Here is a 12,816-nt window from a genome sequence, read left to right as displayed (position 1 = left end):
TAACAAAGCAGCTTGCTGCGGCCAAGCCAATTATTTATCTAATTATGATTTACCACTTAACCACATGATCTTTCTGCAGAGTTGTGGGCAATTAAAACCGGGGTGATTATGTGGATTATGCAAATCGGCTGGAGCCGAGCGAATAAAATTGGAGATTAGAGTTTCACGCAGGCTGGATCTTGCACGGGGCAGGTCCTGGCGGGGCAGGGGGGGGCAGGGGCAGGGCAAGGGGGCTGCAGGCAGGGGTGGGGGGCCAGGACCCAGCCGAGCCGGGGGCTACGGGCCAGACTTAGGAGGTGCCAGGGCAAGGCGAGGGGATGCCTCCTGCCACCCCCCAGCTTGCCTTCGAGGTGCTTCTGGCCCCCTCCAGCAGAGCCAAGGGGGTCCAGAAGTAAAAACTGCCCCCCAGCATGATGGGGGTGGGTGCCCGCAGGGGCCCCCCCCCGCCGCCGGCGGAAAGCAGCCGGTGACTCAGCCAGTGCCGGGGATTTCCCAGCGCCCGCCCCGGCTGCACCCCAAAAAGGGGCTGGGATGGGGGGGTGGTGTTACACAGCGCAGCCCCCATCCCTCGCCCCATCCGCGAGCAGCTAACGAAGGGCTCCGGGGGTGATGGGTATTAATAACGGGTATTAATAACGGGTATTAATAACGCCGCCTGGCAGATTATTCTGCCCGCCCAGCTTGATATGAGATTTATGCATGGCGCGAACTCCGGAAATACAGAAGTATTAATGGTAATACCTCGTGTCCTAGCAAAGGTCACGGGCAATCTCCATCAATCCCACTGTGCTGCCGGCAAAGCCGGGGGTCCGGGCAGAATGGGGGGTCTCCCCCGCGCTCCCGGGGTCCCCCCGCACGCATCGCAGCCCCGTGGTTTATGACTGTGCAGATGGCCCAGCATGGGCCAGAGGGAAGGTTTTACCTTGGGATAAGAAATTAACGCTGGCAAACGGCAAATTTACTGCATGTATTTTCATTTTCCTAATACCGGCACCATCTGCTAGCAATCGGTGCCCCACGTCACCGGCTTTTTAGCTACAAGATGCTGCGGACGTCTTGGGGAGACCTTGGCGTGCTCCTCACCCGGGACCCCGGGGTCCCCTTGCGCCGTGCCGTGGGGGTCCCCAAGGGACAACCCAGGGTCCCACCGCCACTTGGATGGGTCTCACCGTCTCCACAAAGTCCCCCAAGAAATGGGCACCAGTGAGGAGGGTTTGAAGCAGCAGCGATGCCCGTGGAGCCGGACTGTGCCGAGGACGGGCACAGCACCGCTGCCAGCACCGCTGGGACAGCTCCGGCACATTCATCACAGGGGAAGGTCAACCAAAACCCGGGTCCAGGGCAATCGTGCATGGCGCTGTTCGGTGCCGAGGCGAGCGGACCCCGCTTCCCACGCCGGGATTTAGGGTGATTAGCACCGGCGATCCCACAGGCCGGTGCCAAGAAGGCTGGCCGGTGCCCCCGCTCGCGCAGCATCTTCCCTTTTCGCCTACAGTAATCCTCAGCCTTTCGAGCAAATTATTAAAATTCACTTATATTTAATCTGCCTGCTGGAATTAATTGAATTTTTACGCTTGGCAAATGTCAGTGGGTGCACGCTGCCTCCCAACAGGGACCCAGCTGCAGGTGCAGCGGGCGCAGCCCCGGGCTTTTACCCCTCTCCGGGGACAAAATCCACCCTGGAGCACGGGAGAGGGTGCCCACGGCACCCACAGCCCCCGTCAGCAACGGGTGGTGGGACGCATGGGTGCCAGCACCCTCCCAGCTCTGCGGGGGATGCTCGGTGGCACCAGGCACGCATCCCCCAAACCTGCCTCCCTCCACAGGGCGTGCATTAAACGCTCCCCAAATCCCACGGGATTCCCAAGGCAGCTCTCGGCAGTGCCTCGACGGCTTTGGAGGGGACATCGGGAGCCCCTCGCTTCCCACCCCACACCCTTGCCAGAGAGTACCAGCACCCTGCCTGGCGCTGGGATCCTCCGCCGGGCAATGAGAGCCTTCCTCCCCTCCCCATCATCCTCCTCGAAAATTGCCAAAGCGTCTAATTTGCCCGCTGGGAAGGCCGAGGGAAAAGAGCCTCTATTTTGCCGGTAATAAGCCCTCCAGACAAAGGCGGGATGAGCCATTCAGCGGTGGGAAGGGGGAAGGGTCCGGCCCCATGCCGGAGTGGTGCTGAGGGCTTGCGGGAAGGGAGAGGTTCCCTCCTGCTTGGGAGAACCGGCACCGGGACACGGCACGGCATGCTGGCATCATCCCGGGATGACCCCAGCCCACGCACCCTTGGGGTCCTGAGCTCCTGGGTGGGTGGTGGGATGGGCGGCATCACCGGCCATCGTACTGGGGACACTCCTGCTCCGCAAACTGGGACCAATACCCGACTCCCACGTGGCCTCGCTCCCCATTCCCCCCGGGAACAGCCCCGGTCCCCGCTCGGGGACGCTGCTCTCCCCATCCGAGATGGAGAAGTTCATGGTCGGCGTCAGCCACGGGAGACGCCGGGCCCCGGCAGGCAACTTCCAAACTTGACTAGCACTTGCCCCCCTCCACCGCCCGCCCAGGATTATCATAAATTAAGACGTAATTACTCCATGGAAATTTACAGCACAAAGCTGTGGCGCTAACAAGTGTGTTTGGCGGCACCGGGGGGAGATACAAAGCGCTATTGTCTGGCGGGCGCCAAAAAATCTGCTCTGCCCCCAAAACGCCGCATCCCGGGGACGGGAATGGGGACGGGGATGGGGATGGACCGACTCCGTCGCAGCCGCTCGAGCGCCGCAGCGAGCCACGTGCGTGCCCCATGCGCCGTGGGGATGGAGAGGGGCTCGGTGCCCGAAGAGGAGGGTCCCAGCCTGCAAGGGGGGGCGAGGGTGGGTGAAGGCTCCCCGGCACGACGGGTGCCCTCCTGCCCCGCGCCGAGCGGTGCCGTGGCTCTGCTCCCCACCGGGAGCTGATGGCATGGTGCCGCTAACAAAGACATCTTCTTTTTCCCTCGAATAACTCCGTACCCGGTCAGCTCCCACCCGTGGGTGCTCCCACCCACAGGTGCTCCCACTCATGGGTGCTGCAGCCAGCAAAACCCCACCAACCCCACCTCCGAGACCCCTTTCACCAACTGCAGCACTCATGGGGTTAAAAATAAATCCCCTGGGGATCTGGGGGGACACACACACGGGGGGGACCGGTGCCAGCCCCCGCGTGTGCGTGTGTCCCCCCCGGCGCTGCCGGTGCTGCCACACTCCCCCAGCTGCCACGCGCATTAAAAAATAATAATCAACGTGGAAAAAAACAACAACACAGCGCGAAAAAATTCAGGCGGCTAAAACAAATCCAGCAATAAAGGAGCCGGGGATCCTCGCAAAGCTGGCTGTGCAATTAAGCAGTTTTCTGCTGTACGCCGATAATCACCTAATTATACTATTAATGACAGTTCAACCTGCTCCGAAATAAAAGGACATTCTTCCATAACAGGATGCCAGCTGTTTGTTACAGATGTCAAACATCTTTAAAGCGTTATTATTAGAAGAAGGGGGGAAGGAGAAAGCTTGGTGATGCAGAAATGCAGCATCCTTCCCCCGCAAAGCCCCTCGCGGGGGGGGTGGGATGGGTTGGGGTGTCACCCCCCCGCTTTTAACGCCGGTGAAATAATCCGTCGGAGGGGTGTTGCGGTGGGGGAGCATCCTCCCCGTCGACATTTGGTGTAATAAATACCCCGCGTCAGCTCGTGGCAAGAGGCGCCTGCGTTTAATTAAGTGCGGCGTTCGGGAAATAAAGTTAAAAATTAATAATAAAATGGGAAGGTGGGGGTGGGGGAGAAATACGCACCCTGCTCCCAGGCTCGGGGCAGGGCTGGCCCCGGTCGTCCCCCCCCCGGCTGCCGTCGGTGCCTCGAGCGTGGCTGCCGCCGGCGGTGCCCGCGCACGTGCCGCGATGCCGTGCCAAGGAGGAGCGTCCCCGGCAGGTGCTGCCAACCGGTGCCAAGGAAAGGGAAAGGGGGGGGGGTACACACACCATAGAGAAAAGAAGCACCTGCTCCCCCCCCCCAAAAACCCCGGCGTGGGTTTGGAGGTGAGCGATACCCGCAGCACCCCAGGGACCCCCGGGGCATCGGGGTTCTGGCAGTGCCGGGAGGAGGGATGCTGGAGGTGGCGGGGGGGGGGGATGACTGCATGGCGGCGGCAGCGGTACCCCGCTTTCATCGCGGGCCAAACTCCCGCTGGGGTAATTACACCTCGCCTGCTTTTCCCCCCCCCGGCGGCACCGTGGCTCCGTGCCGGCGCAGCCATTCCCGGGGGGGGGACAGCCAGGCGCCCACCCGCCGCGGGGTGATGCCAGCGCTGGCGTTACACACCCACCCGCACAGCCGCCCGGCTTTACACCCTGTCCTATATAGCTACAGGCAAATCTGCCTTTAAAACCATTGGGAACCAGGCTTAGCTCAGGAATAAAGAGATTACGGAGTGGGAGGGGGGGGGCAGGAAGAAAAAAAGGAAGAAGAAGGGGGTGTCTGGGAATAATTCACACACCCCCCCTCCAAGCTGTGTGGCTACTGACATCCCGGGTACCAGCGGGGCCCTGGCACAAGCAGGATGGCTGCAGACAGGCACCGAATTTTGGGGGTACCCACCCACCTGCTCGGAGCTGGGGGGGGGGCTGCAATCGAACCCCCCTTCCCAGGGCAGGACCCCCAGCCCTGACCCCTTGGCATGCACCGGGCTGGCACCGGCCCCCGCTCGCCAGACGGGACCCAGCGGGGAAAAACCATCTGGGAAGCGTCACCCCGAGCCCCGATCTCAGGGCGATGTCCCTCATCCCGTGTGTGTCCCCCCCCCGGCCATGCAGCCCTCGCCCGCCGCCCCCCCCTTCCCTTGGCTCCCCTCTTCCCTCCCCTCCCCTCCTCAAACCATCACGGGGATGCTGGAAAGTGGTTGACATGGTTGCCGTGGCAACCGAATTTAGGACTGGCGAGAGGAGGAGGAGGAGGAGGAGGATGGTGGGGTGGGCAAGGGAGGAAGGCGGGAGGGCTTCCCGGCACCCCAACCCAGCCCAGACCCCCCCCCCCCAGCATCACCCAGCCCCCCCCCCCCCCCCAGCACCCCAAAAAGCATCGCCCTCGAGCACCCCTCGACCACACACCCGGCGAGGATGAGGAAGGGCAACCCCCAACCCCAGCATCCAGCCGGAGGCTGCCAAGATGGGGGGGGGGGGGGCTCAGCCCCGAGCACCCCCAAACCCAACCCCGGGGGGCGGCCGCCCCTGCCTGGCGCTGCCAAAAATCGCCGGTGACTCACGCCTCACGCCGGCGGCACCCGCCGAGCGGCATCACCCAGCTCCCTCCAGCTGCTTTTGATCCAGGGGCTAAATATTACCGGCCCCGGCATAAAAATAGGAACCATTTGGGAAGGTCCTGAGTCAGCAGCATCCGCCCCAGCACCCGCCGCCATCCTTCCCGGCACGCCGAAGCACCCAGGGCCCCATCCTGCCCCGCCGGGGGACACGCCGGGGAGCCCCAGGGTCCCTCCAGCGCCCAGGGGCTGCCGGCAATTTGGGGACACCCCTAGGGAGGGGACGGCCACCCCAAAAGGCTGCGTGCCTTCGGGTGCCACCCTCGCCCCCGCCGCAGCAGACAGCCAGGCCCTCCGGGGATGCTCTGCGTCCCCAAAGGGGTGCCGCTCGTCCCCAAAGGATTCTGCTGTCCCCGAGGGATGCTGTGACCAGCCATAGGGTGACGAGTGCCCCCAAATATCTCAAAGCAAGCCAGCCCGAGCACGGTCCCCACATGTACCAGCAGGGAACGGGGTCCCCTCCCCGGCCCCCCCCCACGCCGTTCTCAGCTATACTTGATGCCCCCACCGTGCCCGGTGCCCCCGCGCAGCCGGCGTGAGCCTCGTCGCCCATCTCCAGCCCCACGACCAGAGGGATGCGGGTGACAGGAGCATCGGTGACCGCAGGGATGCGGGGGACGTCGAAGAGCTGGCCGGACCCCGTGCTAGCCAAGCCGGGAGAGCAAGCCACCGAGAAGCGTGGGACACGGGCCACGGCCAGGCAGTCCCCGAGGCGGTGACAAGTCCCCGGCAGGACTCGCGCGCCGCTGAGTCACCGCCACCGGCCCAGCGCTCACGAAACCCCCACCAGCCCACGGCGGGGGGGGGGGGAAGGTTCACGTCTCCATCTGCTCCCACCCGACCTGGCCCACCAGCATCTCCCGACGCCCCGGCAGCTGCCGCCGGCAATCTCTCTGCTTGCCAGCGCCTCGAGCGTAATTTCCCTTAATTGCTTTAAATCTCGCAGCCTGACACTTCCATGCTCTTCTCTGTCTTGCTTTTTCTCCTCTGATTTTTTTATTTCCCCTCCGAGGTGGCTGGAAAGAGAAGAGCCGGCCGGAGCAGGGTTTTCCAGGGCACAGGAATTAGTGCATTAGCAACGACGGCAAAGCCAGAAGTTTTCACGCAACAGGAGCTGCCGCCGGGAACCCCCGTTCGACCGGAGCGTGCTAAATATGGAATTTAAGGGGAAAAAAAAAAAAAACAAAACCAACCCCCGATCCATCTCCCTGCACCTGCAGCCTTTGGAGGAGTCCCCGCCGCGGGGGACGGCACCGAGGCCGGGTGGGCATTGCCCGCGGCCGCTGCGGGCAGCTGAGAACCAGCAAAGAGCGGGCAAAGGGATGGCGTCGTGGGGGGGGGACGACGGGGAGCGGGACCCCTGCGGCCGGCAGGGAGGAGGGCGCAGGGTCAGAGCGTGCCGGGAGCGAGCGGGGTGCCACGAGCGAGCAGGTCACCCGTGTCCCCGCCGTGGCACAACCCCTGCGAGGGATGTCACACCGCAACCCCTCCCGGGGCAGGAGGCCCCCCCTCAAGTTCAACCCCGGCGCCCCTTGGCCGCCCTTCCCGGCTCGCCTTCGCGCGCTTCGGCGCAGGCGCGCTCGGGCAGAGCCGCTCGTTCCTGTAACAACTGCCACATGCAAAAGCCATTTCCTGAAACAAACAACCTTCCGCGGGGAAACCGCCACGCGGGGGCACGGCCCCCCCCAGGAGAGGGGCCCCGCCGCCACCCCCCGCCTCTCGGAGCGCACCCCCGAGCGCGCCCCGAGCTCGCAGCCTGAGCGCGCACCCCGAGACTGCACCCCCAGAGCACCTCGAGCTCGCCGCCTGAGCTCGCAGCCCAGGCTCGCATCCGGAGGGTGAACCCCCCCCCCGCCGTCGAGTGCGCACCCTGAACACGCACCCTCAACGTGCACCCCAAGAGCACCTCGAGCTCACGGCCCGAGTTCGCAGCCCAAGCGCGCGCCCTGAGCAGGCACCCCGAGCCTGCACCCCAAGAGCACCTCGAGTTCACAGCCCGAGCTCACAGCCCAAGGCTGCATCCGGAGCGCACCCCGAGCGTGAACCCCAACTGTGCACCCCAAGAGAACCTCGAGCTCACAGCCTGAGTAGCCTGAGCGTACCAAGCGTGCACCCCAAAAATGCACCCTCAGCCTGCACCCCAAGAGCACCTCAAGCTCCCACCCTGAGCTCCCACCCCGACCTCATATCCTGCGCGTGCACCCCCAAACGTGCACCCCGAGCGCACCCCCCCCGCAAGCGCGCAACCCACGCGCGCGCCCGAGCTCGCACCCCAGCCCCCCTCGCCACCGATGCTCTCAAAACACCCCAAAACCCCCCCAAGCACACGGAGGGGGGGGGTCCCCCTTCCTCGCCAGCTGCCGCGGGGGCCGGTGCTGCCGGCTGGGGCGGCACAGCAAACTTTGGTGCCCCGAGTCCCTGCGACCGAGCAGCAGCGGGGCTGCGAGCAGGGACCCCCCCACCCCAAAACACCGCTCACCCGGCATTTCTCCCCATCCCTCCTCGGCGAGAACCCCCCGGCTCCTCGGGGAGGGGAGAAACCCCCAGGGTAAGGGAGCGGCAGCAGGAAAAGAAGAGGGGATCCAAGCACCCCAAAACCCTGCAGAGCCTTGCGGTGCCGTGCCGGGGCTGCCTGCTCCCCCCCCCAAAGCTCGCCGGACCCCAAAACCCCTATTAGGTGCTGGGAGAAAGTAACTTCACCCCCAAATCCCCCTCAGCTGCCGCTGGCCGGGGCGGATAAAGGGGTGTCCCCAAGCTGGAGGGGACCCTGCAGGGAGAACCCGGGGGGGAGAGGGGCTGGGGGGGGGGGGGGGCCGGCGGCAGCATCGCTCGGTGCCTTACCTGGTAAGTAATAGAGAGGTGGTTTCAACCCAAACATGATTTATGTTACAGTTCCATTGCGGCCAGGAAAAAAATAAAAATAAAAATGAAAGACCCAAGGTGAAGAGGATGTGTCAGGAAGCAAAGGAAAAAAAAAAAAAAAAAAAAAACCCAAAAATTAGCACCAAGCCACACGGAGGGGGTTGGAAAAATAAACCAGAGGCGAAAAAATACGGTGGAGTGGGGAGGAGGAGAAGGAGGAGGAGGAGGAGGAGGAGGAGGAGGAGGAGCGGGGGGGAATCAAGTGCGTGGGGGGAGGAGGAAAAATAAAAATTGAAAGAGCAGCGAGCCCAGGGCGCCGGCGGAGGGGTGGCGGTGGCGGCTGTCACCGGCGGGGCCAGGGCAGGAGCCTGGCTGCCATGGCGTGACGCCTTCCCGGGGGTTCTCCTGCCGCTTGAGCCCCGAGCTGCGAATCGCAGGCACACAAAAAGGCAGCGAGGAGGAGGAGGAGGAGGAGGAGGAGGAGGAGGCGGTGGGACCCTCGGCGTGGGGGGGACAACGCACCCCCTGAGCCGGCCGGTGCGGTGGGGTTCCCCGCCACCACCCACCCGGCGTGGAGAAAGGGTGCTGGCGGCGTGGGGTGGGTGACCCACGCGGGGGTGCGAGCCGGCGTCCGTCCGTCCGTCCGTCCGAGCGGCGTGTCCCGAGGCGAGCAAGAAAAGCCCAGACTCCTCCGGGCTGCGCCAAGCCGGGCGAGCGAGAGGCGGCAGACTTGCCCCTCGATCAATTTTCATGCAAGAATCATTATCGGTAAATTGGAAATCTGGCTACTTGACAGCAGATTTGTCTCCCCTAATGAAGGGGAGCGGGCAGGAGAGCGGCAGGCAGCTGCTCGCCCCGGCACCCTCCTCCTCGCGTCACGCCGTCCCGCTTCCCCCGGGCTTCAACCTTCATCCCCGGTGTTTTTGGGGAGGCGAGCCCCGGGGGCACCCCGCCAGCCGGGGACGGGAGGGCAGGAGAAGCCTCCTTCCCCCTCAAACCCCGCTCCTCCTCCTCGCCTACAGACAGAGTAATTTTTTTATTTTTCTTTTTTTTTTTTTTTTGTCTTTTCCGGGATGCTGTTTTCAAACAGCTGCCGATGGAGGCGGAGGGGGGGGGGGGGTGTAAAATAAAAATAGAAAAATCAAGCCCCCCCAGTCGCTTTAAGGAGGGAAATTAGGAAATAAAACAATAAATAACCCAACTTTCCTGCCTGCCGGGAGCTGCCCGCTGCTTCACAAAAGGCAGGCGCAGGAAGGCTGCCTGCCCCGGCCCCTGCGCAGGGGGCTGGGGGTGAGCTCCCACCGTGTCGTGTCCCCCCCCCGCACCCCCAAACCCCCCCTGCCCGGCCTCGCTCGCCCGACGGGGGCTGCAATCAGCCACCCGATAGGATCTCCCCCATTCCCTCTCCGCTGATGCATTAGCAGATCCGGGAAGACATGCTTGCAGGCAAATAGGGCTAATAAATGCTATTACGGGGAGAGCGAGGGAGGCTGGAGATCCTGGCTGCACCATAGTAACGAGGGCCCGGCTTAATTTGCTTTAAGCAAACGATCAGCCAAGGCGGGGTGGAAAAGGAGGTGGGGGGGGGGGGGGGAGAGAAGCGTTGCGCGCTCCAGGCGCGCATGGGCGCGCTGGCTTGCATGGGCGCGCTCGCTTGCACGGGCGCGCTCGCTTGCACGGGGTGTGCGCGCTTATGGGCGCGCGTACGTAAGTGTGCATGTGTGCTGTGTGTGTGTGTCCCCCTCCCTGCCCTCCCCGCACCCCCCCAGTTCCCCCCCCCCCCCAGCTCTGGCCCTCTCTTCCCAAACCGCCGGCTGCTTTTAACACCAAAGTTCACGAAGGCGAGGTGTGATATCTCGCCCCTGCAAGAGAAGCCACATCCTGTATGATAATGACCAGCCCTTCAAACAGCTTAAAGATACAGGCTATTCCCAGGCCCCCACTGCCTGCCCCTGCCTGCTCCTGATCGTGGGGCCCCCGGGGGAGGGGGGGCTTGGGGGTGCCGGTATCACCCCAAACCCATCCGGCCCCACGGAGGGGAGATTTGGGCCCGGCGCTCGCTGCAAGCGAGCAGAAAGGGCCTTTGCAAAAGGTCTTCTGGCTGCAAACGCAGGCGCGCGCGCGCTTAGGCACGCTTGCGTCCGCGCGCGCGTGCCCTCGCGTGTATGCACGCGCTCGCATGCACGGGCACACGCGTACACGCGTGCATGCACTTGCACACGCACGCACGCGCGCCCTTTCAGCCGAGCTCCCCGGGAACCCGTTTGGCAAAGACGGAGCCGGTGAAAAACTGCGCCCTCCTCCTCCTCCCTGCTCCCCACGTTAAATATTGCTTTTCTAATTCCAGGTCGGGGGATTATTATTATGTCTTTTCTTCCTTCCTAACCTACATCTGTCAAGATCGGCGCTGGGAGTATTTCTGGCCTGTCCCCTGAGTCATCGCTCGCGTCCCGCTCGCTCCGAGGCAGCTCCCCTGTGCCGCCGTGCTCCCACCTGCGGGGTGCTGGGTGCTGGGTGCTGCTGCTCCCCCGCCAATTCCCCCCTCCCTGGCCAAACCCCCCCCCGCACGCCTCGCTGGTGCATTAGGAAATGTCACTTATGGGGTGACACCGCTCTCTGTACCCTAAACTCAATGTCCCCCCTCCTAGCGTGGGTGCAAGGGGGACCCCCCCCCCTCCACCCTGGGCTGGAAAGGCTGCGGGGTCACCGTGTCACCCAATTCCGCCGGGGGCCCCCGCGCTTTTATAGGGGTTGATTTGATATTGCTGGGCTCACGCAAGCACCGGGGGGACCCCTCCTCCCCCCCCCCCCGCCGCCCCACTCCCCTCCATGGCATGAGCCGTAAAAATTAATTTGCAAACATGTCATTACACAATAGCTGTACAGGCAATAAACCTGTAATTACAGGCGGCTGGGGGAGCGGGCAGGCAGGCAGGGAGGGCAGGCAGGGAGGGCAGGCCTGCCTGCCAGCTCGGGCTTTGGGGTTTCGCCTCCCCCCTGCTCTCTTTGTTCATTATGCAAACGAGAATTGCTTCACTCCTGGAAGTTGGGCTCCACTTCAAAGGGGCGCGCTGCCTGCGCTGCCTGCGCTGCCTGTACTCCCCACCCTGCCAAGAAAACCCTAACGCCGCCCCAGCACCCAGCACCCCAAGCCGGCAGCTCCCGTTGCTTCGCCGGGATGGGGAAACCGAGGCACGGCGCCTGGGGAGCCCCATTGGGAAACCAGCCCGGACCTTTGCGACATCGGCCCAACCGAATTATCCGCCACCCTCCTCCTCCTCCTCCTCCTCCTCGGTCGTCCCCGCTCTTCGGGCGATCGCGCGCACGCGCGCGCCGGCGGCGAGCGTTCCCCCTGCCTCAGTTTACCCACTTACCACCCCGCAGGAGACGGGACGCAGGGCACCGGCGCGAGACACCCGCCTGACCGCCCAGCAGCCGGCTCTGCCACGCCTCGCCTTGCCCCTCGTTAGCGGGAGAGCTTGACGAGCCTGACCCACTTCCCCGAGCGCCGGGAGGATTAATTGGTTCCTTGCTCGCGCGAAGCCGCCGGGAGCTGGGGCAGGTGCCAGGCGGGATTAGCAAAGCATGAGAGCGCAGCTCGCGGGGCCGGCCGGGCAAGCGTGCCGCCGGCCCTGCCCACGCCGCGCAAGCGAGCCGAGGCCACGGCGGATGGGCACGGGGTGCCCGCCACGGGACCCTCGCCACGGGGACGCCGCGTGCCGGGGATGCCGGACCTCCTTGGGGATGCTCGACCTCCCCACGGGCGTCCCCAAGGAAGGGGACGCAGCCGTGCCGGGGACATCCAGGCTGCGGTCCCCGGCGGGATGCCCATCCCCAGGCAGCCCGCCTTAGGGAAACTGAGGCACGGTCGGTCTCCGCCGGCCGGCACCAGGCTCCACCGCGACCCGGCACCCTGAAAGCATCTGCTGGTGGGGATGCACGAGCGAGGAGGGGAGCGAGCGGCCGCCTCTCACCGTAAATAAGCGGCTCAGCGATGATTTCCTGCTCTTGTTGACCTTTGACTATGCAGAATAAAGACATAAATCCATATTTTAAACCTATCTGAGCGCCAGCCAGGCCCACAAAGCCATTTACAGCCTGCGATTTGGACGGGGCAGTGAGCAGGAAAGCGATGGTTTCTCGAGGTGACATTCCCCAGGAGGGAAATGAAGTGTTTTATTTGCAGATATATAGGGCACGGTCGTTCCTTCGCTTCCCCTTCCCTCCGCCCTCGGCTCATAAATAAAACATACGGCCGCGTAACCGGCTAATTACGGGAGGATGGCAAAACCCCGCCGGTCGCTGGGAAAAGAAATCAGCTTTTTAATCAGCCCACTTTCCTCCCCATCTAACTTAAGCAGAAACGGGCATTTCGGGTGCCCGGATGGATCCGAGACTCTCCGGCGGCTCGTAGGCTCCCGACGGGGTTGTGCACCCCGATCCCTTGAGGCGGGTTTGGGTTTGGATGGGGGGGGCGGGGGTTCAAGCTGCTGCTTTTTTTTTTTTCCCTGGCTGGGAAAAGGATGTCTTTGAAAAGTCTAATTGTTCCTTACACATTAGATACATTAATGAGGTCTCTGATCAAGCGGCTGGCTCTCCGGCAAGGAGGCTT

The 12,816-nt window shown here is 63.7% G+C and overlaps 1 protein-coding gene across 1 annotated transcript in view; it reads right to left on the bottom strand.

The window, feature by feature from the left end:
• LOC128145485 (genetic suppressor element 1-like) overlaps positions 1-12,816 on the bottom strand; it is a 100,650-nt gene that overhangs the window by 19,305 nt on the left and 68,529 nt on the right.

The sequence above is a fragment of the Harpia harpyja genome, chromosome 9, assembly GCF_026419915.1.
Source record: "Harpia harpyja isolate bHarHar1 chromosome 9, bHarHar1 primary haplotype, whole genome shotgun sequence".
NCBI classification, from domain to species: domain Eukaryota; kingdom Metazoa; phylum Chordata; class Aves; order Accipitriformes; family Accipitridae; genus Harpia; species Harpia harpyja.
Note: the sequence above shows the minus strand (reverse complement) of the source record. Positions and strands in the feature narration are given on the sequence as shown.